Here is a 27503-nt window from a genome sequence, read left to right as displayed (position 1 = left end):
TTTAGTACAGTTTTTTTTTCAAAAGGGGGCATGTCCAGCCACTTACGCCTGTTTTGCAAGTTTAGGCAGCTAAAAGTTACTCCAAACTGACTTAGAATGGAGTAAATGTCGATTTTTGTACGCTCAGAAAATCCTTGCCGACACTTTATAAATTAGGTGCAGGTAGCGAGAGAAGGGGGGGAGGGGGGGAAGGGAAGTTAGGGGATTTTAAAAAGCATTAAACACTTCACTTTTGCCAATAAAGAGCCATCATCAATAATAAATGATAAATAAATCAATAAATCAACTATTAAATCAATCAATAAAAAAAAATGTAAAAATTTAAAAAAATTAAAAATCAATCAATAAATAAAAAATGTAAAGTTTCTACTTACCGACTGCAGCACTGGGAGCCCTCCTATAGTCTGCTGAAGAGCTGGTCGGGCGGGCCCCGCCGCCGACAATTTTTTTTTTGCCTTTACTCTTTATTTAAAAGCCCATCTGGCAATTACTGGTGCGTATACAATTGATGTGTGGAAGTGTACAAGAAGGCTGGATGGTATCTGGTGCGGCCAATTCTATAAATTGAGAACCTGCAGTCAACTAGATCTTCAATGATTCATTTGCAGCTCTATTTGTCCTTCTCTTTTTGCTCCTTTTCCTTTTTCTCACGTTCAGATTTCACTTCTTCTGCCTCATGTTGCTTAATCAAAATCTCCACTTCCTTCTGCTTCTGCATTTTTATGCGCATTTTCCCATTGTCTCTGGTTAGTGTTGCAATTTTCACCTTTTCGGCCGACAGTTTGTTGATGTCCATAGTCTTATTCAACACTTTAACTGCCAATGCAAGTGCTGACTGCAGTCATATCTCCTTCTTTGAAGTCTTATTTCAGCATAGATACTGCAGCGGTGCTGTTATTCCCAATGCAGGTGGCCTTCCACCCTCCGTTGTTTCCACTGGGGTCACTCTGATACAACTGGTAGCCATAGTGCTTATCCCATCCCATGTAGAGCAGCGAAACACCAAAAGGACGCTTCCCTCCGAACTGTGTGTAAGCCTGCTTGATATCACAAAGTGTTATGACCAACTGCTCACATGGCCCGCCACCAAGGAGGAGTTCGGGCGGGCCCCGCCACCAAAGAGCTGCTGGTCGGGCGGGCCCCGCCACCGAGGAGGTAAGGGCACACAGGCCACTTGGCCCGGGTTAGGGGCGACGTCCCTTTGGCCAGGGATAGGGTCGCCCGGAGACAGGATGCGCTGGGATTGCCAGGAGCTACTGCGCATGCGCGCAGCCTCCACTGCGCACATGTGCAGCTGCCGACGCTCTTTCTGGCTCAGGCTGTAACTCCGCCCCCAGCAGCTCCTGCTGCGCTGCGCTGAGCTGCAAACAGGCCTACAGATATCGGAGAATCACGAGGTAAGTATTTGGTGCTTTTTCAGTTCTAGAAATTAGGCGGGCCTCTCCGAGGTGCGCCGTTCTACTGGGGATCTGAAACTTGGGCCCAATGTGCCACAAACAATTACCTATTTCGATTACAAGGTACATCATGGTTAAGGGTTGATTTTCAAGTTAGGCCATTCATAGTCTGCCAAGCCCTGGCTTTAATAGGCACTCTACTTGAAAGATCTGGAACTGCAAGATGAACCAATTTATCTGCTCTGAAGTATTTTAAAGGTGGCTGGACTATCAAGAGTCAAAAAGGCCAACATTGTATATCGCTATAGTAATTGAACATGCAGTTTTCTTTCTATTATTTGACACTAGAAATTGCTAGTATTTGTTTGCAGATACAGGGTGATTAACATGTGGTATCAAGAGAATGATTATGGCTAACAATTTCATTAAGAATCTCTTTGGAAAAAGTGGAGAATCAACTTGAGTTTTTCAAGATGATCTTTGAAGTTTTCTGTAGTTTGCGCAAGAGCATGTGCTACCATCCTATAGCTGCCCAATGCCACATTTTTCTTCACTGACCTGCCTAACTTCCAGCTGCAGTGTCTTCACCTACAACAACTGTAATAGTGATGTTAAATCCTTGGCGATTTGACTGCTGGGGTGGCTGCTGTAAACAAATTAAATTGGAAATTGGTTTGCACTACTGGACTTAGCACATTAGAGTTGATTTATAACCCTACCCACCTGGCAAAAAATTGGCAGGTGGCAGTTAAAAACGAGCAATTTACTTACCGCTCAGATCCCAACCATTTCTAATATTAAGCTACAGGGTTTTTCAGGCTGATGAAATGTCACCTAAAGTAGGTGGGAGCCTCATGAAATTATGCAAATTGGGGTCCTCTTTTGCCAAAAGGACCCGATGCAATTTTAAGCGGGGAAGGGGCGGCAACATTCCTACTAGGCACAAACAGATCTGAGCTTGTTTGCAGACAGAAGTGGCCCTTCAGGCAAGTCTAAAACTTTCTTTTGTGGGGCCAGGAGTTCAAGGCAGTCATGTCCAACCTTGCCCTGGACGCCCCCCTCCTCCCCTTGCAATACTCTCCTGAAACCACCTCCCCACTACTTGCATGGAAGCCAAGGCCTGTCTGAGTTTTGGCTGCTGGCAGCCGCTCTGCACCCGCTTCACACCCATTCTGGGCGGGAAGTGAACCGACAGGAGTTAAACTGCTTGCCGGTTAGTCACGGGCCAGCCCACACTTCGATATGTGTGCGCACTAGGTCCGTGCAACAGAGCTGGTCTCCAGTCGTCTTGGTTAACCCTTGCCACTGGACCAAGACCTAGCTCTGTCAAGCCCATGTGGTGGCTGGTGTGCAACAGCCACCACACGCTAAAAAATTCACGCACAAGCATCTTCCACCCTTCAACAAGTAGTTCAGGACCTGGGATATTCGGTCTTTCATTGAAACACCTGCAAACTCATCCCTTTTTGGCATGGAAGCAAGTCATCCTCTATACGAGGGACCGCCAATGAATGAATAGAAATCACAGTGGCCTCTTGCTTTCAGTACTGGGCTGGAAATCAATTGGTCAGAGTGATTTTCTGCTGGCAACCTACTCTGAGTTCAAATCCTCCCCATTGTATCAAACTTAAGATAAACTGTCATTCCTTTGATTAAAACTATCCCTGAATGCCAGGACTTCTAATGTGAAGCAATCCCCCTCAAAATCTTGATAAGAATACTGCCTACCATATGTAATCAATTCACACAGTCGATTCATGTATGGAATTATACGGTGTTTGGGAAATAATGCAGATGCTTGGCCATTCAAACCTAGAGAGTAGCTGAAATCCAGCCCAGATTGACAGGCCAGAATTTAGAGGAAGAATTAATAAATAATGATGAGAGGGTGACTACTGTCAGGATTAATTTTTCAATTTTGTGCAGCTAATGAAATTTTTTTTACTAGAACAATAAACCCAGTAACAAATCTGTTGGTTCTTAGTGATTACCAAGCTTGTAATGTCATTTGCAGTGACTGATGGTTTTTTGAAAGGACAAGATAAAAGAACAGGTTTTGAAATGTAAGGCCCTGGTTTCTGTTCAATGCGCTGCTGCCCCTGTTGAAAGTAACCTTGTTGAAAGAAATGTTGGTTAGAGTTCAGAATATTTGCTACATCCATTTTGACTGTTTCATCATAAAATCAATAATGTATGAACAAAATCAGCCTTCACCCGCCTTAAATTGAATCTTGAAGCTAATGGAGTAATGAACTTTAATACCTCAAAAGGCTTGTGTCTAGTGCTCACGTTCTCTTTGTCACACATTTTACTTTCAGTATCATGCTTTTGTCAACGCCTGTGTATAATGCCAGGATTGCTTTTCAATTAATTGGGTGGTTTGTATATCTTTCTGTACTTGCCATTACTTACCTTGTAGACCTCTGAAAGTTAGGTGGTACTGTACCTTCAAACTCTCTCCCAGCTTGCTCAACACCCAATTCTCCTGACAGCGACTGTAAGCTACTTTTAATAATTTAAAAAAGTCATTGGCCTAGAAATTGGATAAGACCCGAAAATGTGCAGCGGATTGCCCAACGCTTTTTGCCTGTGCCCGTTCGAAGTGGTTCAGGCGGCATGCAAAATTTGTGCTGCCTGCTTATTTACATGATTTGCAGCCCTGATCTCAGCACTAAACGGGCTGCTGATTGGCTTAGTGCTCAATAGGGGGGGTCAATGTCAGGTGCATTCTACTAGGCATTAAAGTTTGGCCTAGGTTCTCTGCACTACTTAAAGTGGAGATGCTTTGTTGCAGAAGCACCACATTGTCAGTCTAAATGAAGCCATGGCCCAACAGCCGAGGGAAAGGGCTCAAAGATTTTCTGATGCGACACTGGAGACCACCTCTCATTCTCCTGAATTCCAGCGAGTAGAGGCCCAACCTACTCAACCTTTCCTCATAAGTCAATCCCCTCATCTTTGTAATCAACCTTGTGAACCTTCTCTGAACTCCTCCCAGATCCTTCTTGTGTTCATTCAGAGTTGCCGTGAGGTCCTCTACATACTGGGGGGGGCAGGAGGCCTTCAAGGATGAACACAAGAAGGATCTGGGAGGAGTTCAGAGAGGGTTCACAAGGTTGATTCCGGAGATGAGGGGGTTGACTTATGAGGAAAGGTTGAGTAGGTTGGGCCTCTCTACTCATTGGAATTCAGTAGAATGAGAGGTGATCTTATCGAAATGTATAAGATTATGAGGGGGCTTGACAAGGTGCATGCAGAGAGGATGTTTCCGCTGATAGGGGAGACTAGAACTAGGGGGCATAATCTTAGAATAAGAAGCTGCCCATTTAAAACTGAGATGAGGAGAAATTTCTTCTCTCAGGGTTGTGGATCTGTGGAATTCTCTGCCTCAGAGAGCTGTGGAAGCTGGGACATTGAATAAATTTAAGACAGAAATAGACAGCTTCTTGAACGCTAAGGGGTTATGGAAAGGGGCAGGGAAGTGGACCTGAGTCCATGATCAGATCAGCCATGATCGTATTAAATGGCAGAGCAGGCTCGAGGGGCTGTATGGTCTTCTCCTGCTCCTATTTCTTATGTTCTTATGTTCTTATGAGATTGCTCAAGCCGTCACTGCGCCGAGTATTGTCCCTAGGACCTGGATCCAGTGCCACAAAAACTTTAATGACCTCACATGAGTGGTCAAAGTGAATAAATGCATCATGAAATGCCATATCCCACCATCTGCACCACAAGCCTCATGCACTGCTCAATGCACCACACCCCCATCACTCACCTACCAACAATCTGCAGCTATCGCCACTCATATCTCACAATCAGAGCTTCACTTCACCCTCACACACTTACCACTGCTGCAGGACTCACATCCACACCTCACACCTTGCACACACTGCCAGCTATTCAACAATGGCAGATACATCACCCAAACACATTGCACCACACTCACTGACACACTTCCCTTTCTTTGCCATGTCAAGTTGGCGTACAACCGCCGGGAGCACCAGCAGACTGGTGAAGGGCAAGCAAGAATTGAGAACCTGGCAGACCTGGAGGAAGCAGTGCTGGCAATAATTGGAAGGGCAGTGACAGAGTCCGGGCGATCGGGGAAAGCATTGCTGATGATGACGGTCTACTCATACCTAACCCTTCTTCTCACATCCCACTTTCCCCTCATGCCACAATCTCTTCTCATTTACAAGCTGCTGATGGTGTATGCATAACTATCTTGCTTCCCCCCCCAACCTCCCCTCACCACAAACCCGACCTTTCTGCATCTCTATTTTCAGATACCCAAGACCTGCTCGCAACCTAGCCTGACCCTGAATTTATGGAGAGAGAGAGATGGAAAAGAAGATGACACTCGCAGACACCAGCTCAGAAAATGGCCCTGTGTGTACTTTAGAGGGTAGTATAGAGACGGGATCAGCACATGATGAGCCATTGGACATGAGTGGTCTGCAGCCAGGCCGGCAGAAAAAGTAGTTTGGGTGTCAACTCCCCGGAGGGCAAGTTCACGCAGGAGCTCTGCTGCACAGGACTCGAATGATGACCTCAATGGGGCGGCCTTCAGACGAAGTTGATGGGTATGCACACAGAAATGCTAGGTGCGATGGAAACGATGGGTAACTTCATTAGAACACTTCTGGACCCAAACATGATGCAGGGTGTGATGAGCGATCTCGCAGCTGCCATTGCAGCACAGGCAGAAGCGACCAATGTCTGAATGCTGCAGTGGAAGCATAGACTGCTTTCCTGCAGTCTCAGCTTGCTGCCAGACAAGCTCAGACTGCTGCCATCGTGGCTGTGTTTACCAATGTGGAAAGGAGCTTGCAGGGTAACACAGCAATCCAGCAATCTGTGCTCCAACAGATGGATAGGAATGCTGAGGCACCACCCCAGGGTAGTGGCAGTGCCTCCGTCGAGCAAGAACCTGCTGTCCTCTATAAGGATGACAACATTCCTACTGCCACTTCGCCAGTGCCCTTGTTGCTGCCTGTCATTTAGCCAGCCCAGACTGCTGCTGCCCATGCCGAGGTGGTGCAGTCTACTTGTAGGCCCGGAGCTGCTCGAGGTTGTCCTACAAAGCCATCTGCAGTCTCCCCTCACTGAAAGTCAGCAGCCTTCCACCAGCCATGCTGCAGCCACTGGGGATCACTTCGTAGGAGCACTATAGTAGGAAAAGGCACACAAAGGGAATGCACAAGGGTGATTAGTTGACTTTGCTGTTTTGATTTGAATTTGATAATTTATAAACTTATGTTTAGAATGTGGGTTTTGTGGTTGTTCTTATTTCAGCTTTGTGGTCAGGAGGACGTGTGATGTTCTGTGTCAGAGGGATGGTAAGATGGAGAAGTTGTGAGCAATGGGGATCTGTGGTTTCATTCACTGGAAGTGGAGTCACAGACAGACAGCTTGTCTGGAATGGAGATATGCTGTCTGCCTTCTCTCTTCCTCTTCCTCTTCGTCTTCCTCCTCCTTCTGGGGTGATCCCGGAACCCGTGGTGGCAAGGCCTGTGTGTTCACGATGGCTAAGTTGTGGAGCATGCAGCAGACCACCACGAAATGGGACACCCGTTCTGGCGAGTCTTGGAGGGCTCCTCCTGAGCCGTCAAGGCAGCGAAACCATTGCTTGAACACCCGATGGTCTGCTCGATGACATTCCTCGTGGCAGCATGGCTTTCATTATATGAGTGGTGGGGTTGTGGAGGGGTGCAGAATGGATAGCTCTTGTTTCCAAGCAGCCACCCTCGGGTTCGGTGTGGTGGCTGGAAGGTTGCTGGTACAGCGGACAAGCACAGGATGAAGGCATCATGACTGCTGCCAGCATAGCGGACATTTACCATCATGATATGCGGGGTGTGGTCGCTCAACAACTGCACCTTAAGTGAGTGGTAGCCTTTACAGTTACAGAACTTCTCCGGATTGGTGTGCGGTTCACCTAATTTACTCAATCTTGTTGCAGGAGAAAATGGCACACAATGCCTACAGTAGGCAGGCCACCAGAGGAGACAACCCCAACCTTAAGCACCTCTCACTGTATAAGGAGCAGACCACAGTGCTCATCGGGTGGTACTCTGCTCCTACCGTGGTAGGTGGTGAGGTTGGAGGCATATTGCCAGCGCCAGGTTAGTGATTGAATGCCTCCATCTCCTTCTCTGTCTCCTTAATCCAAAGGGACTAATGTTCATCCATGCTTGGCTTCTACCTCCTTTTCTGTAGATCCACCATAACAATAGAAGGCATGGGAAGAGGAAGGTAATAATTAAGAGGAACAGGAACAGTGATGAGGAGGAAAATGATGACAAAAAGGGAATGAAGTTGGACTCAAGGCCACCCATGTGTTCCTGTCATGTTCCTCTGCACAAACCCTCTTGAACTTGCCCACTGCGTCACTTGCTTTCTCACTCCCAGGCACCAGCTTAGATACTTTCACTTGGCAGGAATTAGACAGGATGTGGTACTGGGGGGAATTGGTGAGGATGTGATACTGGGTGATAAAACAGGGCAAAAGTGAGCTGGAGGAGGGGGGAGTGGCTGAGGAGATACTCCCTTCCCAATCGAGGTTAAGGAGAAGGCTGACCATGGCATTGGAATTGAGGGATCCAGAACTTGGGTACTCACCCACAGAGAAGTTCAAAGAATATTATGCCTGTGACCGCAGCTCTGATTAAAGGTCATTGACTGACTTGAAACGTTAACCCTACATTCCTCTCTCCACAAATGCTGCCTGACACAGAGAGTGTTTCCAGCATTTTCTGTATTTCAGATTTCCAGCATCTGCAGCATGTTTCTTTTTATTGTGTTGTAATTTAAACCTATGACCACAGAATATGAATTGAACAAATTACCAATGTACCATAGTTTTGTGAAATATTGCAAGTGCTTTATATTCCAAGCGTACGCACATTCATAATTTTGGGGGGAAGAAATTGAACCGCGTTGCCCCCATTTTCTGAGTAGAAGGGGCAAAAGTGACCATGTTTGCAGGGCTTTGTCCTGTGCAAAGGATGCCTGAAAGATGTCTGACCTCTCAATCGGTTGAGCGATTTTTGAGGTGTCCTTGGTGGCTATCTAAAACAGGCGTTGGGCACCTTGCAAATGTTAATGAGGTGTCTTAACAGCTGTTTTAAGATCTATTGTAGAAATATGTCTGTCTGGAGCTCTGGATTACTTGGTCTACATGCAATCTAACCAACAGTCCTTAAAGAGACTCCTGGAGGCCACCACCAGCATGGTAAGGCTTCTTCATATACTTTCTTTAATGTGGTGCCAGGAGGAGCAGAATTGCTTCTTCCAGCTTTTTAGCACTACTGCGGATTGCTGACAGCCCGCACTCGGCCCGCCTTCAGTTCTCCTGTCATCCCCACCCAAAGCCTCAGGCTCATTGCCGACGAGGCAGCCAGCCCAAATTGGAGGTCACGAAACAGTGAGCGATCTCTGGAGGCGTGACAGGCGTTGGCAGCTCACCTGAATTATTAAAATGAGGCTCGAGGACCAATTTCGAGTGGTTCTCGGGCAGCCCTTTTCTGCTGCTTGCAGTGTGTTTGCCACCTGATTCCTCGTTTGTCTAGAAGACATAGTGTACAGCATGCAGAGCTTCAAAATTGGAATGTCAGGTTTCACTGGGCATCCAGTGAGCGAACTTCCAGAGAATTGAGGCAGGAGACTGGGTGGACCCGCTACCACATTTGCATGTGTGCTTGCATGCGTACAGCTCTTTCCCTCAGGGAAGTCTTGGTGAAACACATTGTGCTTGGAGGAATTGGACAGTTCCCCGGGGCAAAGCTGAGGAAAATTGGCCCCATTTTGTTTCCAACTTTGTAAAGAGTACGCAAGAATCCAGCATTGAACCAAGAGAAATGCTGATTATGCTCAACTTCCAGCTGCATGAATCTTGTGCTTGCACTCGAGGCCTGTTTTATATTCTGGAAAGGAAACAAGCTCTTGGTAGCTGCAGAATATAATTTAAAGATTCAGCCCTCTTGCCTTCAGGCATTTGATTACTGGATTATTGAAACTGCTTTTCAATCACTGCGCTCAAGACAAAGGGTATCAGTAATATACCAAGATGTCTGGACTAAACAGGAGGCTACTTTGATTGAAATTTGTCATTTTTATGTTTTAGAAATTTTAAACAAAATGTCAAGCTGGCTACTCTGAAAATGATAGAGTATTTTGTAACCTTTAGCAGCAAAGGCAAGCTTCCATTGCAATTTTACCCAAGTATCTGCAGTTTGTTGCATGGTAACCATAGAAACAGGTTTATTGTCTGGGTCTAACCAGGTCTAATAACTGGCATGCAACATCCAGCAAACATATAAAACCTTGTTATTTGCAACAGTTTGTCATGTTATTGTCATCTGTCATGTTTGTCAAGTGATGCATCATTATTCCCCTTGTGAAAATCACACACAAGTAAACACTCTTCTTCTTGATGTATAAATGAATTATTTCAAACACTATTATACTTCATGCTGTATAATCAATCACTTATGTAACCCATGATTCAGGGCCAGATTACGAATTCATAAGAGCTGAAATTGCCCCCTTTTATAGCCTAAGTTAGCGCCTCCAGGGGGTGCTAACAGAACACTGGGCTAGACTTACCACTTCACATCGCCCATCTAAAGCCCATCTATGGCCCAAAATGGACCTCTATCACCCATTTTGAGCAAAAAGTGGAAACTAGGCCCAAAATATCGCTGGAAAAATAGGCCCTCAAGTTTCCACTTTGATCGCTGAGATGATCGCCCACACAAGGCCCATCCCAAGTTTCGGCACTTAGCATGCACTTCGCTGGGCTGATGCAAGGCCCAAAAGAGTGCTCAAAAATAGTTGCTTTTTCAGGGCCTCAGAGAGAGAAATGGACACTACGGACGCCATTTTTAGCCTCTGAGGAAAGGTGGAGAATTGTTGTGAGTTATTTAGAGAGTAAAATTGATGCAAATTGTACTCAGAAATTTGGGACAGGGAATATAAATAGGTATTATCACCTTATTTATGCATATATTGGAATTATTTATTAAATAGCTTTTACATAGTTGTCATGTATTCAACCAGCATTGTAACCCATGTATAAACTGACCTAAGTTGTACACCGTGAGAACACTGACCACTAGGTGGGAGACACTCCGAACCTGGACCTTCAGGTATAAAAGGGGAAGCTCCACCCACCTTCATCACTTGAGTGCTAAGGAATAAAGGACAGGTCACAGACTAACCTTCTCTCAAGCATGGGCCTCGTGTGCATTTATACTGTGTAGTAAGGACGTATCAATGGCGACAAGAAACTGGGATTTAAACCACGCGAGCATGGCCACTAGCAGAACAGACGAGAGGTACTGTGTTAAGGAATAGTTGGGACAGAGATTCAACATTGTTAAAGCAGCACACAGTTCTCCAGGCAGACAAGGGCAGTCAGGCATGCCCCAACATGTAGTCGAACCCAGAGGGGGAGTTCGACAGAGACAATGGCAAGCTGAACAGCGATTCACGCCATTGCAAGGGACAATGCGGCCAGTAATGGGGCCATCAACACCTGTTAATGGTGCACTCAAGGACAATAACAGGGGCAGTCAGGGACGATCGACTGGCAAGGGACATTTTGTTTCAAACCGCAACTCATGCTGGAGGCTTGGAGGCATACATTCAACCGGAGTTTGCAGAGATAAGCAAAATACCTGCAGAAATTGCAGAAATGGACACTGGGGGAAATCGCTGGAAGCTGAAGTTCAGCGAGTTCATGTGGAGCACGTATACAGTTCATACACCAGGACGCCACCGATAATGATGAAAGTGCTCCTCAATGGCATCCCAGTATCAATGGAGTTAGACACGGGTGCCAGCCAGTCCCTGATGGGTATCAAACAGTTCAAAAAGTTGTGAACATCCAAGGCCAGGAGGCCAAAATTATCGCCGATTGATGCACAGCTACGGACTTATACAAAGCAGATCATTCCGGTGCTAGGCAGCGCCACGGTAGTCATGACCCACAAAGATTCGGAGAACAGGTTGCCACTCTGGATTGTCCCAGGGGACGGTCCCGCACTACTGGGGAGGAGTTGGCTTGTTGTCATGAACTGGAAATGGAGCGATGTCAATGCAATTTCCTCTGTGGAGCGAGTATCATGCTCACAGGTCCTGGACAAATTTGACTCATTATTTCAACCCGGCATTGGCACTTTCATGGGGGCCAAGGTAGTGATTCACATAAACCCGGACGCCAGGCCAGTACACCACAAGGCCAGAGCGGTGCCGTACGTGATGCGGGAAAAGATAGAAGGCGAATTGGACCGCCTGTTGAGGGAAGGCATCATCTCGCCAGTCGAATTCAGTGATTGGGCGAGCCCGATTGTGCCGGTGCTCAAGGCGGATGGGTCGGTCAGGATATGTGGCGATTACAAGGCCACCATCAATCGGGTGTCACTCCAAGACCAGTACCCGCTACCGAGAGCGGAGGACCTCTTTGCGACGCTATCCGGTGGCAAACCTTTTTCAAAATTGGACCTGACCTCAGCTTACATGACCCAGGAGCTGGCGAGTGAGTCGAAGAAGCTGACCACCATCACGACACACAAGGGATTGTTTGAGTACAACAGATGTCCGTTCGGGATTCGCTCGGCCGCCGCGATATTCTAACGAAATATGGAAAGCCTCCTCAAGTCGATTCCAGGGACGGTGGTTTTTCAGGACGACATCCTCATTACGGGTTGCGATACTGAAGAACATCTCCACAACCTGGAGGAGGTGCTACGCAGACTGGACCGGGTAGGTCTGCGACTGAAAAAGGCGAAGTGCGTCTTCCTAGCTCCAGAGGTAGAATTCCTGGGGATGAGGGTAGCAGCAGACGGGATCAGCCCTACTGCATCCAAGACGGAAGCAATCCAGAGAGCACCCAGACCCCATAACACGACAGAGCTGCGTTCGTTCCTGGGGCTCCTGAACTATTTTGGTAACTTTCTTCCCAAATTGAGCATGCTGCTAGAGCCGCTACACGTGCTCCTACGCAAAGGTCGCGAATGGGTCTGGGGGGACAGCCAGGAAAGGGCTTTTAATAGAGCACGCAATTTGTTATGTTCCAACAATCTGTTAACGCTATATGACCCATGTAAGAAACTTGTGTTAACGTGCGATGCGTCGTCCTATAGTGTCGGGTGTGTGTTGCAGCATGTCAATGCCAAGGGTCAGTTACAGCCGGTAGCTTATGCCTCCAGGAATCTGTCCCAGGCAGAAAGGGGCTACGGGATGGTAGAAAAGGAGGCACTTACATGTGTATATGCGGTAAAGAAAATGCACCAGTACCTGTTTGGCAGGAAATTTGAGCTGGAGACAGATCACAAACCCCTAACATCCCTTTTGGCCGACAACAAGGCCATAAATGCAAACCCATCGGCCCGCATACAGAGGTGGGCACTCACGTTAGCTGCCTATGACGACACAATTCGGCACAGACCGGGCACCAAAAACTACGCCGATGCACTCAGCAGGCTCCCACTAGCCACCACTGAGGGGGCTACCGAGCATGGTGCTGAGATGGTCATGGCTGTTGAAGCTTTCGGAAGCGAAGGCTCACCCGTGACAGCCCGTCAGATTAAAGTCTGGACAAATAGAGACCCGCTATTGTCTCTAGTCAAGAAATGTGTCCTGAATGGGGACTGGGCAGCCACGTACAGGGCATGCCCTGAGAAATTTAAACCATTTCACAGGCGCAAGGATGAATTCTCGATTCAGGCCGATTGCCTACTGTGGGGAAACCGCGTAGTCATGCCCCAGATGGGCAGAGAGGTGTTCATCAGAGAACTCCACAATGGGCACCCGGGTATTGTCACGATGAAGGCAATTGCCAGGTCACACGTTTGGTGGCCAGGGATAGACGCAGATCTGGAACTTTGTGTTCGCAGGTGCAACACGTGTGCCCAGCTGGGCCATGCGCCCAGGGAAGCCCCCCTTAGCCCCTGGCCATAGCCCACCAAGCCTTGGTCACGCATCCATGTGGACTACGCAGGTCCTTTCATGGGGAAAATGTTTTTGGTTGTAGTAGACGCCTACTCCAAATGGATCGAGTGTGACATTTTAAATTCAAGCACATCCTCTGCCACGGTAGAAAGTCTACGGGCAATGTTCGCCGCCCATGGTCTACCGGACATCTTGGTCAGCGACAATGGCCTGTGCTTCACAAGCACTGAATTCCAGGACCTCATGGCAGGCAATGGAATTAACCATGTTAGAACGGCACCGTTCAAGCCGGCCTCAAACGGCCAGGCAGAACGAGCAGTGCAGATAATCAAACAGGGGATGCTCAGATTCCAAGGGGGTTCCCTACAAACCCGCTTATCACGCCTCCTGTTGGCCTATAGATCCTGACCACACTCGCTCACAGGGGTTCCACCCGCAGAGCTACTAATGAAAAGGACGCTCAAAACCCGATTATCCCTTATACACCCCACCATGAAAGAAATTGTCGAGAGCAGGCGCCAGTCACAATATCACTACCATGACAGGAATGTGAGGGCGCGATGTATTGATGTAAATGATCCTGTTTTTGTCCTCAACTACGCTGCAGGGCCCAAATGGCTCGCAGGCACTGTGGTTGCCAAAGAGGGAAATAGGATCCTGGTAGTTAAACTTACCAATGGACAAATCTGCCGCAAACATGTGGATCAAACAAAAAGGAGGTTCAGCAACCCCATAGAAGAAGCAGAGGAAGAACACGATATAGAGTTCACTCCACCACAGGTGACCGAACACCGGAACCAAAGGGAGGAGAGCCCAGTCACTGTGGGCAGTCCGGACAGGCCTGAGGCACTGCAAACAGCAGACACTCAGGCCCGCGCCCAACAACCGGAGCCCCAACTCAGGCGCTCTACAAAGGAGCGTAAACCACCAGAGAGACTCAACCTGTGATCCCAATCAGACTTTGGGGGGGAGGTGATGTCATGTATTCAACCAGCATTGTAACCCATGTATAAACTGACCTAAGTTGTACACCGTGAGAACACTGACCACTAGGTGGGAGACACTCCTAACCTGGACCTTCAGGTATAAAAGGGGAAGCTCCACCCGCCTTCATCACTTGAGTGCTAAGGAATAAAGGACAGATCACAGACTGACCTTCTCTCAAGCATGGGCCTCGTGTGCATTTATACTGTGTAGTAAGTACGTATCAATAGTGAAGTTATTTAATGATATTCCGTGGGGAAACAGAATAAACAAATCTGCATGAAGAACTGTACGTTGTAAAACTTATGTAAGTAAGAAAGAAGGTTCAAAAGTTGTAGAATTTTTTTTTATTAACAAACAAAGAACTAATGAACACCACCCTCCCTCCAACCCCCCACCCCCCACACCAACCCACCGTTCCCTCAAAATCCCCAAAACGTTACAAGAAGAAGAAATGAACATTTTACAGAACAAGTGGCAATTTCAGTCATGCCAACAAGTGACCATTTCAGTGATGACAACAAGTGACCATTTCAGTCATGACAACAAGTGACCATTTCAGAAAGAATGGAAAGGGAACAGTTAAGTAATGATAACAAGTGAACAAGTGAACATTTAACTTTATGCTGGGTTGTGGAAAATTTAGTTATGTTTAAATGTAACCCAATAACATTGCAAATTCTAGTCACTATTTAGATCATTAAATAATACATAAATATAAATTTCAACTTCTCTCGCAGCTGCCAGTAGGCTGTTCCACCGTTTGCGGCGCTGGTCCGGTCTGCGCGTTTCATTGAAGGCCGATGTGACTACGTCGGCTATTTTGGACCAATTCCTGCGATATGCACGGGGTAGCGGTTTCCCCTGTCCACCCTGTGTCAGATCCTCCCACCTGGAGCTGACAGCATTTACGAGGGCCTCATTTGCCTCTTCGCTGAAGGGTTTGGCCCTTCTCTTTCCTGCACCTCCCTCCATTGTTTAAATTTATCTGTAATTTGGATAAGACTTTTTGACCTGCTTCCTTTCTCCTCTCTCTCTCTCTCTCTCTCTCTCTCCCAGACCCACCCAGAGCTTCTGAGCATGCCTGAAGACCCTTTACCTCTCAAAACGTGGGAAGAAGCATCAACCTGAAAAAAAAATCAACCTGCATGTGCGCAGTACTGTGTTGCTAGGGAAGTTATTTTTTTCATTCACTTCCGTTTTCTTTGGGCGATCAGGAGATCGCCGAGAAATGACATCGCCCATTTGACATCGCTGGGCTAAGGCCAAGTGGAAAATCGCCAAAAAACAAATGGGCCTTGAGCCGGCGATCAGCACGGGTGATAGGTACCGCATCGCTGGAACAAGGCCCATTTTTTTCGGCCTTCGCCTGAAAGTGTAAAGTCTAGCCCAATGTTATTTTCGCCTGGCGGAGGACACCTCTGGGAAAGTTGCCCTGGAGGTTTTGAGGGTGGGGCTGCTGTCTTGGTAGTGCAGTGTCTACGATTAGTGCCCCGGGCCAGTGCTAAACCGGCAATGATGTCATCGCCATGCTGCTGACCACTCACCAACCTGCCCTGACCCTTTGCGTCCCACAGAGGAAATTGCCCACAGGTTGCGAAGCTGGTGAGCTGGTGGACCTCCGCCACCAGGGCGCCCTTAAAGGGAAGGCCTTTATCTCCCCGGACTAACATTTTATTTTGTCAGACGACTCTTGGATTGACCAGGCCGCCATCATGCAGCCTGGCACTCCGTTTTGGGTGCTGGGCTGCTGGCCCGGTCGATGACATCACTGCTGGCCAGTGGCACATACCAAAGTGCCCAGTGGCCCTCCCTTTAACTGAAGGGGAGGGGTGTTGTAGCGTGTCAGCGCTCTGTTTCGTTGCAGGGGTGCACAATCCAATTCTGCGTCGGGTGCGGGACTTCCGGGCCGGGTGCAAGAAGTCCCGGTCCCGGAAGATTACCGCCCCAAATTGGGGCTCGGGGCAATTTCGGCCCCTTAGAGCCCTGGGCATCAAAAACATTTGGGGCTTATTCCCCCCCCAGGCGAAGGAGTGTGACGTCTATCCCCTAGTAACGGCAGTGGCGGGTATAAGGATGACCAGATATATTTCTGGAGAAAAGGATAATAGTGAAAGGATAGGATATAGTTAACCAAAAAGTCAGGCAAGAAGCAGTACCCTTTGTTGATTGACAGTACAGGGTACTTCTCATCCTGAGCATTCATTGAGAATGTTACCCAGCCTTAATGTAAGATCCTTAGAAACACTATTGTGTATTTAGAATTGGTGATTTGCTGCTCTATTTTATTTCCAACCACAGAGTAGAGTTAATCTTAATATCTACATTTTCAGTTTAAGCAGTTAACCAGCCATCACGTTTACATTAACATTACATATTTCATTTAAAGTGTGCTACAAAACACTAAGGGCTGAATTTTCACCATCATTCTGCGCTGTTTTTTTGGCCCACGTGGTTTTTATTTTGGAGCTGACTAAAATCTACAAGTTTCGCCAAAGCTTCTGCGCCATTCTAAAGTACTTATGTCCGATTTTTTTAGTTCCCGATTTTATGACGTCACTGGGGCGGAACCTGCCAGATGCGCCATTTCTGGCCATTAAAAACTGCTCACTATTCCAGGATCATTCTGGAATGCAAAAATAACCTCAGGCTACTATTCTCTACTGCTAAAAATCTCCTTAAACCCCTCTCCCCTGTGTCCACCACCCTCATCTCCAACAACAAGTGTGAGGATCTCATGGACTTCTTTGTATCAAAGATTGAGACCATCTGATCAGCTGCCTCTGCCACTTCCCTTCCTTCCCCTAGCCCACAGGGCCAAACTTCCTCTGATGCTCCCACCTTACCCTAGCCCTAAACTCATATCTTTTTCTAGTTTCTCTTTGATCTCCCCTCTTAATTTCTCCAAACACTTATCCATGAGACCCACTTCCTGCACTCTTGACCCTATTCCCATAAACTGCTGACAACCCAATTTCCTTTTCTGGCTCCCATATTAGCGGACTTTGTTAACAGTTCTCTGACCTCGGGTACTGTTCCCCTCCCCCTCAAATCTGCTGTCATCACTCCTCTCCTCAAAAAAACAACCCTTGACCCCACTTTGCTTGCCCCCCATTTCCTGTCCGAAGTACTTGAATGTGCTGTGCCTCCCAAATCCGTGATTATCTTTCCATGAATGCAATGTTTGAATCCCTTCAATCTGGCTTCGTCCCTGCCACATAACCGAAACTGTTCTCATCAAAGTCACAAATAACATCCTTGTGACTGTGACAAAGGTAAACTATCCCTCCTCGTCCTTCTGGACTTGTCTGCAGCCTTTGACACAGTTGACCATTCCATCCTCCTCCAACGCCTCTCCACCAATGTCCAGCTAGGTGGGACTGCACTCGCCTGGTTCCATTCTTATCTATCTAATCGTAGCCAGAATATCTCCAGCAATGGCTTCTCTTCCCACTCCCGCATCATTACCTCTGGTGTCCCCCAAGGATCTGTCCTTGGTTCCCTCCTTATTTCTCATCTATATGCTGCTCCTTGGCGATATCATCCAAAAACACGGTGTCAGTTTCCACATGTACGCAGATGACACCCAGTTCTACCTCTCCACCACATGTGTCGACCCCTGCTTGGTATCTAAATTGTCAGATTGCTTGTCTGACATCCAGTATTGGATGAGCAGAAATTTTCTGCAATTAAATATTGGGAAGGCCGAAGCCATATCTTTGGTCCCTGCCACAAATTCCGTTCCCTAACTACTGACTCCATCCCTCTCCCCAGCATCAATCTGAGGGTGAACAAGATTGTTCGCATCCTAGCTGTCATATTTGACCCTAAAATGAGTTTCCAGCCAGATATCTTTTTTTGGGGACGCAGTCCCAGATATCTTTTTTTGGGGGGGAGCAGTCGGGCCACTAAAAAATCGGACATACCTCTACAACTGCGCCAAAAAAAGTCCATGTGGAATTTTGGGCCCTATGTTATGTCCACTTTAACTTCATAAAGGTAGCTGCAGAGCAACAAGGAAGGCAGGAGGAGGAGTAAGAAAAGAATAAAAACAGATCATTATCACCATAGCAACTTTCACCAGAGTGAGAGCTAGGATTGGCAACTCTGGTTGACCTTATTCCTGGAGGTTTGATCATGTAATAGTTGACGATGTAACGTTCAATCATGTGATATTTGATCATGTGACATTTGTTGCAGTTTGCAAATGTTAGTGCATTTACTTTCTTGGAACACAGAAACATAGAAAATAGGTGCTGGAGCAGGCCATTCGGCCCTTCGAGCTTGCACCACCATTCAATATGATCACGGCTGATCGTACACTTCAGTACCCCATTCCTGCTTTCTCTCCATACCCCTTGATCCTTTAGCCATAAGGGCCACATCTAACTCCCTTTTGAATATATCTAATGAACTGGCCTCAATAACTTTCTGTGGCAGAGAATTCCACAGGTTAACAACTCTCTGAGTGGAAAAGTTTCTCCTCATCTCGGTCCTAAATGGCTTACCCCTTATCCTTCGACTGTGACCCCTGGTTCTGGACTTCCCCAATTTCAGGAACATTCTTCCTGCATCTAACCTGTCCAACCCCGTCAGAACTTTATATGTTTCTATGAGATCCCCTCTCATTCTTCTAAATTCCATTGAATATAAGCCTAGTCGATCCAGTCTTTCTTATGTCAGTCCTGTCATCCCAGGCATCAGTCTGGTGAACCTTCGCTGCACTCCCTCAATAGCAAGAATGTCCTTCCTCAGATTAGGAGGAAGTTTTTCATGCTCCCGTTCCAACTTAGCTAATCTGCTTTAACAATTGCCACATCCAACTCATCTTTCTAATGATGCTGCTCCATTACAGCATTTAACTGCCCCCTTGAACAATAGCAGTTTTTAATCCCGCTATCCTACTTGGAACACCATTCCAAGTATTACTCATTGAATGAGTTTCATGCTAAACTTATCTTTTATCAGTTGAGCCCTAGTTACTTTTGTATCTTATGAGGAGGAGGGGTTTGGGGAGTAGAGTTTCCAAGGAATTTTTATCAGCACCGGAGCCAGCATCATGGCTGTGAATGGCATTTTCTTCCAATATTTCAAAGTGCCTCTGTCTATAGACATGGCCAAACATATCTACTATTAGGTTTTGAGATTTATGTGAAAGTGGGGGGGGTTAGCCCTACTTAAACAAAACCGAATATTTTAAGAGGCTGGGCATCTGTCAGGGGGCACAACTGAAGTGTTCTTGCCATGGTTCAGTTTGATTTCATTTGGAGGGCAGATCCAGGTTCGGGTTCTGGTCAAGGTCCGGGCCACTGCTGTGTAGGGCCTATGGTCGGGTTAGTTGGCACTTGTGGGCGGCCAGAAGATGTTGCTGGGTTCGAACCTCCTGCAGCATGCGTATGGCCAATTCCTCAGCCGTAGGAAGGAAGACCAGCCAGGGCGAGATAGACTGCAATGTCAGGGCTGGGAGCTTGTAGCATGACACGGATAGGAATTTAGATTACAGATTATGGAGGCGCACAAGCTCAAACCGCACATACAAAGTACCTCTTTTCCAGCTCGTCAGCAGCAATGGCGTCTATTTCGGGAGACTCCCAATCACAGCGGGAGGGTTGACAACCCCACTGGGAGCAGGAAGAGTTTGGCACCAGAAGCTGTATCACCTTCTGCAAAACGTTCCGAGAACCGTGAGGCATGCGTAAACCACAGGTGCGATGTGCGAACTCTTTCCAGATTTTCTTTTCTCAGGCTGCTCATTCGCAGTAATTCCCAGATCATAGGGCCCCGTACGCAGTAATTCCCAGATCATAGGGCCCCGTATTTGGGTGAGGCCCTTGGGCACGGGGTTCTGGGCCATGTGTTACTTTCTCCTTGCATGCTTGTTACATCTGATTTATAAAATCTGTTTGGAAAAATCCACTTTTGAAAATTAGGTTTTGAATCTTGTCTGAACAAGTGAAAGTGAAGGTAGGAGTTAAACCTACTCAAGTGGTAGGAACATAGGAACAAGAGTAGGCCATTTAGCCCCTCGAGGCTGTTGGCCATTCATTGAGATCATGGCTGTTCTGCGACCTAACTCTATATACCCGCCTTTGGCCCATATCCCTTAATATCTTTGGTTAACAAAAATATATTAATCTCAGATTTAAAATGAACAATTGCATTAATTGCCATTTGTGGAAGCGAGTTCTAAACTTCTACCACCCTTTATGTGTAGAAGTGTTTTCTACTTTCACTCCTGAAAGGTCTGGCTCTAATTTTTGTCCCCCTAGTCCTAGAATCCCCTACCAGCAGAAATAATTTCTCTCTGTCTGTCTACTCTATCTGTTCCCGGTAATATCTTGAAAACTTCAATCAGATCATCCCTTAAAGTTCTAAATTCTAGGGAATGCAACACTAATTTGTGTAATCTCTCCTCATAACTTAACCCTTGGAGTCCAGGTATTCTGGTAAACCTACACAGCTCTCCCACCAAGGCCAATATATCCTTCCTAAAGTATGGTCCCCAGAACTGCTCACAGTACTCCAAGTGTGGTCCAACCAGGGCTTTGTATAGCTGCAGCATAACTTTTACTCCCTTGAATTCTAGTCCTCTAGATTATAAAGGCCAGCATTCTATTAGCCTTTTTGATTATTTTCTGTACCTGTTCATGATATTTTAATGATCTATGTACCTGGACTCCCAAATGTCTTTGGACCTCCACTGTTTTTAGCTTTTCACCATTTAGAAAGTACCCTGTTCTATCCATTTTCGGTCCAAAGTTGCCCATTTGCCTACATTGGAATTCATCTGCCACAGTTTTGCCCATTCACTTAATCTATCAATAGCTCTGTTATTTTATGCTTTCATCTACAATACCTACAATGCAGCATATCTTTGTGTCATCGGCAAATTTGGATATGTAGCTCTCTATTCCATCATCTAATAAATGCGGTGAATAGTTGTGGCCCAAAACAGATCCCTGTGGGACACCACTAGTCACATCCTGCAAATTAGAGTATCAACCCATTATCCTTACTCTATCTCCTACCACTCAACCAAATTTCCTCACCAGATCAGTAATTTGTCTTCAATTAAACAATCGGAGGTTGGGCTGGGCTGTTAAATGGATCGGGGAGTCGGGCAAAGGATTGGGGGATGGGGGTTGGGGGGGGGGCGGGTAGAGGAGAGAGCATCGGAGCTGGATGATAAGGGGGTGGGGGGGGAGTGAAAGGAAGGTTGTGGCTGGCCACCGGAGGATCGGGGCCAGCCTGAGCATCATTGTCATCGGGGGGGGTGGAGGGGAGGAATGCCTGGTGGGGTGATCAGAGGCCTTGAGGTGGGCGGCGTCTTCCGATTGTGGCGTGGGTTAAGCAGGCACCCTGGATCCAGGAGTTAGGTATAAAGGCACTTACCTCCTGGATCCAGCAGACCCTTGCTGTAACTGTCGAATTTCATGTTCCGCTATTCTGCAGGCTGCAAGTCTTTACAGCGCAGTTTCCATCCAGTGACACCTCATTGGAAGAACCTCTCTCACCATTGACAGATTGCTTCTGTCATCTCTACTTCACCTGCCATCTATTCGATCAACATGGGTGCCCTTTATACTGTCTCACCTTGGTCCTCAGAATCCTACAAATCCCCTGGGAGGACAGGCACACCAACATCAGCATCCTCACTCAGGCTAACATCCCCAGCATTGAAACACTGACCACATTCGATCAGCTCCGCTGGGCAGGCCACATAGTCTCCATGCCAGACACGAGACTCCCAAAGCAAGTGCTCTACTTGCAGCTCCTCCACGGCAAATGAGCCAAAAGTTGGCAGCGGAAACGCTACAAGGCCACCCTCAAAGCCTCCCTGATAAAGTGCAACATCCCCACTGACACCTGAGAGGAAGTCCCTGGCACAAGAACGCCCTAAGTGGAGGAAGTGCATCCGAGAGGGCGCTGAGCACTTCGAGTCTCAACGCCGAGAGTATGCAGAAATCAAGCGCAGACAGCGGAAAGAGTGTGCGTCAAACCAGTCCCACCCACCCCTTCCCTCAACTACTATCTGTCCCACCTGTGACAGAGTCTGTGGCTTTTGTATTGGACTGTTCAGCCACCAAAAAACTCACTTAGGAGTGGAAGCAAGTTTTCCTCGATTCCGAGGGACTGCTTATGATGATGATAGGAGTACCTTCACACAAGGACTGCAGCGGTTCAAGAAGGTGGTTCACTACCACCACCTTCTCAAGGACAATTAGGGTTGGACAATAAATGCTGGCCTTTACAGTGACGCCCACATTCCAGGACCAAATAAAAAAAGACAACATTACTCTATGTCGCGTGGGACCCACCGAGGTGTGCGTATCTGCGCTGCTGCTGTGTGCGTTTATGTCTGGTGACGGTGCACCCTGACAGCCTGGAGGCTGCACTGAGGAGTCACCTTCCTCTTCCTCCTGGACATTGCAGGGGTGGGGGCTCTTGATGGAGCTATGGGAGAGTAAGGAAATGAGTTGGATATATCAGATAAGAAGAATGGGTACTTATACCATTATGCACATGATGACCATTCAATGGATGCTGACATATGAGTGACTGTCTGCCATGTAGCTGTATGATGTGTAATTCTGTTATCAGGTTGCTGAGATGTCCGTCTCTCTCCGTCTCCATTGTAAGGTTTGCAAATGATGGAGGCCACCAGCAGTTCTCCCCTCTCCCTCTTATTTTGGGCTCTCTTTTCTTGCAAGGAAGGAAAGAAGAGAAGGTTGAGTGGGAGTGATGGAATGAGTGTAAGGAATGGATGGGTGAGATCTTTAGAGGGTGACTATGATGGAGTGGTGTGACAAAGCCAAGTGGCCTCCTTATGTGTTGTTAGTTGGTATAATTGCACTCGGATAACGGTGAGTGTGAGGGGTGGTGAGTCAGATGGGGATTTTTATATATGCAGACTATAGTTATACTCTCTGTGTAGTCACTGTATAGTTGCATAAGATGGAGACTTGTTACCTGATGTACTATCAATAAGGTTTACACTGTGGATATACTATGCTAGCACTACTAGAGGGTGCAACTGGTGGAGACCGGGGTTTCCTGCCCCTGTGGCAGAGGCTGTCCACCAGAGGGCACTGCGGTGGCAGACCTGAGGGTCACCTGCATAGGTGTGTAGGGCCTAGTATAAAAGGCGGTCCACCATGCTTGTGCCTCACTCTGGAGTTACAAATAAGTTTGAGTACAACACATTGCCTCATGGAGTCCTTCATAAGTGCATTACAGATATAATAACTGGCGACGAGAATAGGGACTTTCACGCGATTATGGCTACCTTTGGCACACTAAAAGTCTTCACAGAGGGCGATGATTGGGATGCCTTCATGGAAAGGCTCGAGCAATATTTCGTGGCAAACCACCTGGCAGGGGAGACAGACACATTGGCGGAGAAGCCCAAGGCTATACTGCTGACCAGTTGTGGGCCCGAGGTCTACCACCTCGTTAGGGACTTGCTGGCACCCATGAAGGCCAAGTATAAGACATACGATGAGCTGACTGAACTAATTCGCGACCAACTAAAACCAAAACAGAGCATCCTCACGGCCAGGCACAGATTCTACACTATCCACAGACCTGAGGGCCAGGAGATTGCAAAATATGCTGCCGACCTCAGGAGACCTGCGGCACCGTGTGATTTTGGCACGCACCTCAACGAAGCATTGCAAGACATCTTCATTATAGGAATTGGCCACGGGGGCCTCCTTCACAAGCTACTATCTGCCGACATCACAGTCAACCTGCAGAAAGCCATCGGCATCAGTCAGGCATTCACGACCTCAACCTGCAGCACCTAGCGAATCATTCAGCCTGTGGACTCAAACCCGGCAAGTACTGTACACAGAATGGTGCCTTTCACAGGCATGACTGTAGAACGTAGCTCTGCCCAAAGCAGAGAGCACAAACCTCAGGGTTCCAGAACTCAGAGTCCGCTGAGGGGTGCTAATCGAGCAGCACCATGCTGGCGTTGTGGAGGAAACTATAGGGCTCACCAGTGTCGGTTTGCTGAGTACGTATGCAAAGCCTGTAACACGAAGGGCCACCTCCAGCGTATGTGTAAAAGAACTACGACTCAGCGTCTAGCAGAGGAGTCGGTAGATGACTTTGAATCCAGCGGGGAGTATAATGATTTGGCCAGAGAGGCAGCTCAGCCCCAAGAAGAAGTGTATGGAGTGTATACCTGCACCACCGATTGTCCTCCAGTGAAGATGGAAGTCGAGATAAACGGCGTTCCAGTCTTCATGGAAGTGGACACCGGAGCGAGTCAGTCAGTGATGAGTCAGGATGTCTTTGAGATGCTATGGAATGAAAAACGACCCGAGCTGGTTCCAGTACAGGAAAAGTTGCACACCTACACCAAGGAGCTGATCCCAGTTCTTGGTAGTGCGGATGTAAGTGTAATCCATAATGGCGTGGTGCACAAGTTACCTCTGTGGATTGTTGCAGGTGATGGTCCAACACTACTCGGAAGAAGGTGGATGGGGAAGATCCGGTGGAAATGGGAAGACCTCTTCACTCCAGCAGTCGATGTCCCCTGTGCTCAGAGGCAGAGCAAAACCTCACCTTTGCTTGGGCCAGGCACCAGAGAACAGACCAGCGCAGCACCTGAGGCACAGACCGTCCATCACGGCTTCGTGGCAATGATCTGACTGGAACGACCTAAAAGTACCTTCCCGGCTCCAGTGGCAGGACTCCTGGGAAGGAAGATTGAATTCACAGGCACCCTTCCAGCTTTTGTGGCAGAATCGCAGGAGAGAATGATCAAGGCAGTCGACCTCGAGGACAGAGGCAAGATGGCACCCCTGCTGCAGCGAGGTGCAGCGTGGCTGAAAAAAAATATGGCCGCGGCCATATCACGAGGTGCAACGCTGAGGGACCAACACGTGGTGTCTAACAAAGGATTTGATTGGGGTAAAGCCAGCAAGGTTCTCTTAAAGGAGACCTGCAACCAACTGAACTTAGAGAAATTGTATGCATGGCAATCAATGTAATGAACCAATTAAGATTGTGAACAAAATGTTGTTGCGAGATGTCGGGAATAGAGTGTCCCCAAAAGTAGCAAGCGAGCGAATTCGGGAGGGTGAAGGCACTGATCCTGATACCCTGCCCCAGGTCTATCCCACGCTGCAGGCACCCGATGGCACTATTTGCCACGGACCTGGAAACGAAACCGACGCCAATACGCGCAGTCAACCGCCATTGCCCACTACCTGGGTGGAGACGGCACAGCCCCCACACCCAGTCGCTACCTCGACCATGTCCAGGAGTGAAAGATCAGAACCAACGAATTCCCCAAACAAGACCTGGAACAGCCAGGTTCCCAACACCGTTCGAGAGCAGGCAGAAGTTTCTGCAGCCCTCAAAGGAGGACAGGGAGGCCACACACATCGGTGGCTCTGCCTACCAGTAGGCAACGACAAAGGTCCTGAGTCCTGGCTAGGTGAGCAAACCAAGCCCATCCCGCTAGCAGGGGGCGCAGCACCGCTATCAGATGACTAGGGCCCCGTCCGGTTGCTCTGGAACCTGCGTCCTCGCATACCTGTCCTGCTACCTCAGTACTTATCATGAATGCAATCTACCCAATCCTGGCGCACGACCACAAAATGTAACGAATATAAGTCACTGAACCAAGGTGTCACGATACAAACTGTAACTTCCTTTCTTTGTACTTTTACTGTGTCTGATCCTGTATGTTAATGTACCGGGCCTGCTGCATGATCTCGCTGTGGGTGGGGAGGGTGGGGGGGAGGTGGGGACGGATGTGTGTAGCCATGGACACACACATGGATCACACCCAGAATCCACTAGAACCTCCACTGCATCATCGAACCATCCAGACTGGTAACCACTACCCAAGGTTGTGGCAAAAGGACTTGGGGGTTAACAGGGAGAGAGCCAAGCCAAAACACAGCCAAGGTGCAAGGGATATTGGCACTTAAGTCTGGGGAGAGATAAACCAGAGCACATAGTGCAAAGGTAATCGGCACAAAGGACTTGGGGGAGAGTGACGTTATATATGCAGACTATAGATATTCTCTCTGTGTAGTCACTGTCTAGTTGCATAAGATGGAGACTTGTTACCTGATGTACTATCAATAAGGTTTACACTGTGTATATACTATGCTGGCACCACTAGAGGGTGCAACTGGGTTCAACAGGGTTTCCTGCCCCTGTGGCAGAGGCTGTCCACCAGAGGGCACTGTGGTGGCAGACCTGAGGGTCACCTGCATAGTTGTGCAGGGCCCAGTATAAAAGGCTGCCCACCATGCTTAAGCCTCACTCTGGAGTTACAAATAAAGGACCAAGGTCACTACAGTTTGAATACAACATTGCCTCATGGAGTCATTCATACGTGCATTACAGACATAATAGGGATGTGATAATGTAGTTAGAGAGGGATGGGTGGACGTGCAAGGTATGTTGGTGTGAGTACGGATGTGCAGAAGCAGGCGTGGGAAGGCAGAGTGATGGGGATGTGATGAGAGGTGCATCAGGATAAAGTTAAGTGTGGCTTTGTACTCACCTTTCCTGATCTAATTAAATAATTGCAACTTCTACGGCGCTGCACCCAGGTACTGCTGACCACATCCCTGCTTGTGACAACAACAACTTGTATTTATATAGCACCTTCAACGTAGTGAAACATCCCAAGGTGCTTCACAGGAGATTTATGAGAAAAAACAATTTGACTCCGAGCCGCATAAGTAGAAATTACCGCAGGCGACCAAAAGCTTGGTCAAAGAGGTAGGTTTTAAGGAGCGTCTTGAAGGAGGAAAGAGACGTAGAGAGGTTTAGGGAGGGAATTTGAGAGCTTGGGACCCTGGCAACAGAAGGCACGGTGATTATAATCAGGGATGTTCAAGAGGGCAGAATAGAGGAGTGCAGACATCTTGGGGGAGTTATTGGGCTGGAGGAGATTACAGAGATAGGGAGGGACGAGGCCTTGGAGGGATTTGAAAATAAGGATGAGAATTTTGAAATTGAGGCGTTGCTTAACCGGAAGCCAATATAGGTCAGCAAGCTCAGGGATGATGGGTGAGCGGGACTTGGTGCGAGTTAGGACATGGGCAGCCTAATTTTGGATCACCTCTAGTTACGTAGCGTAGAATGTGTAAGGCCAGCCAAGAGAGAGTTGGAATAGTCAAGTCTAGAAGTAAC

General features: G+C 47.7%; 1 protein-coding gene and 1 pseudogene across 2 annotated transcripts in view; one reads left to right on the top strand and one right to left on the bottom strand.

Moving 5' to 3' along the window:
• mao (monoamine oxidase) overlaps positions 1–27503 on the top strand; it is a 270332-nt gene that overhangs the window by 37152 nt on the left and 205677 nt on the right. The window lies entirely within an intron of this gene.
• Positions 611–21771, bottom strand: LOC139276353 (proteasome subunit alpha type-4 pseudogene; annotated as a pseudogene).

The sequence above is a fragment of the Pristiophorus japonicus genome, chromosome 11, assembly GCF_044704955.1.
Source record: "Pristiophorus japonicus isolate sPriJap1 chromosome 11, sPriJap1.hap1, whole genome shotgun sequence".
Taxonomy (NCBI): domain Eukaryota; kingdom Metazoa; phylum Chordata; class Chondrichthyes; family Pristiophoridae; genus Pristiophorus; species Pristiophorus japonicus.
Note: the sequence above shows the minus strand (reverse complement) of the source record. Positions and strands in the feature narration are given on the sequence as shown.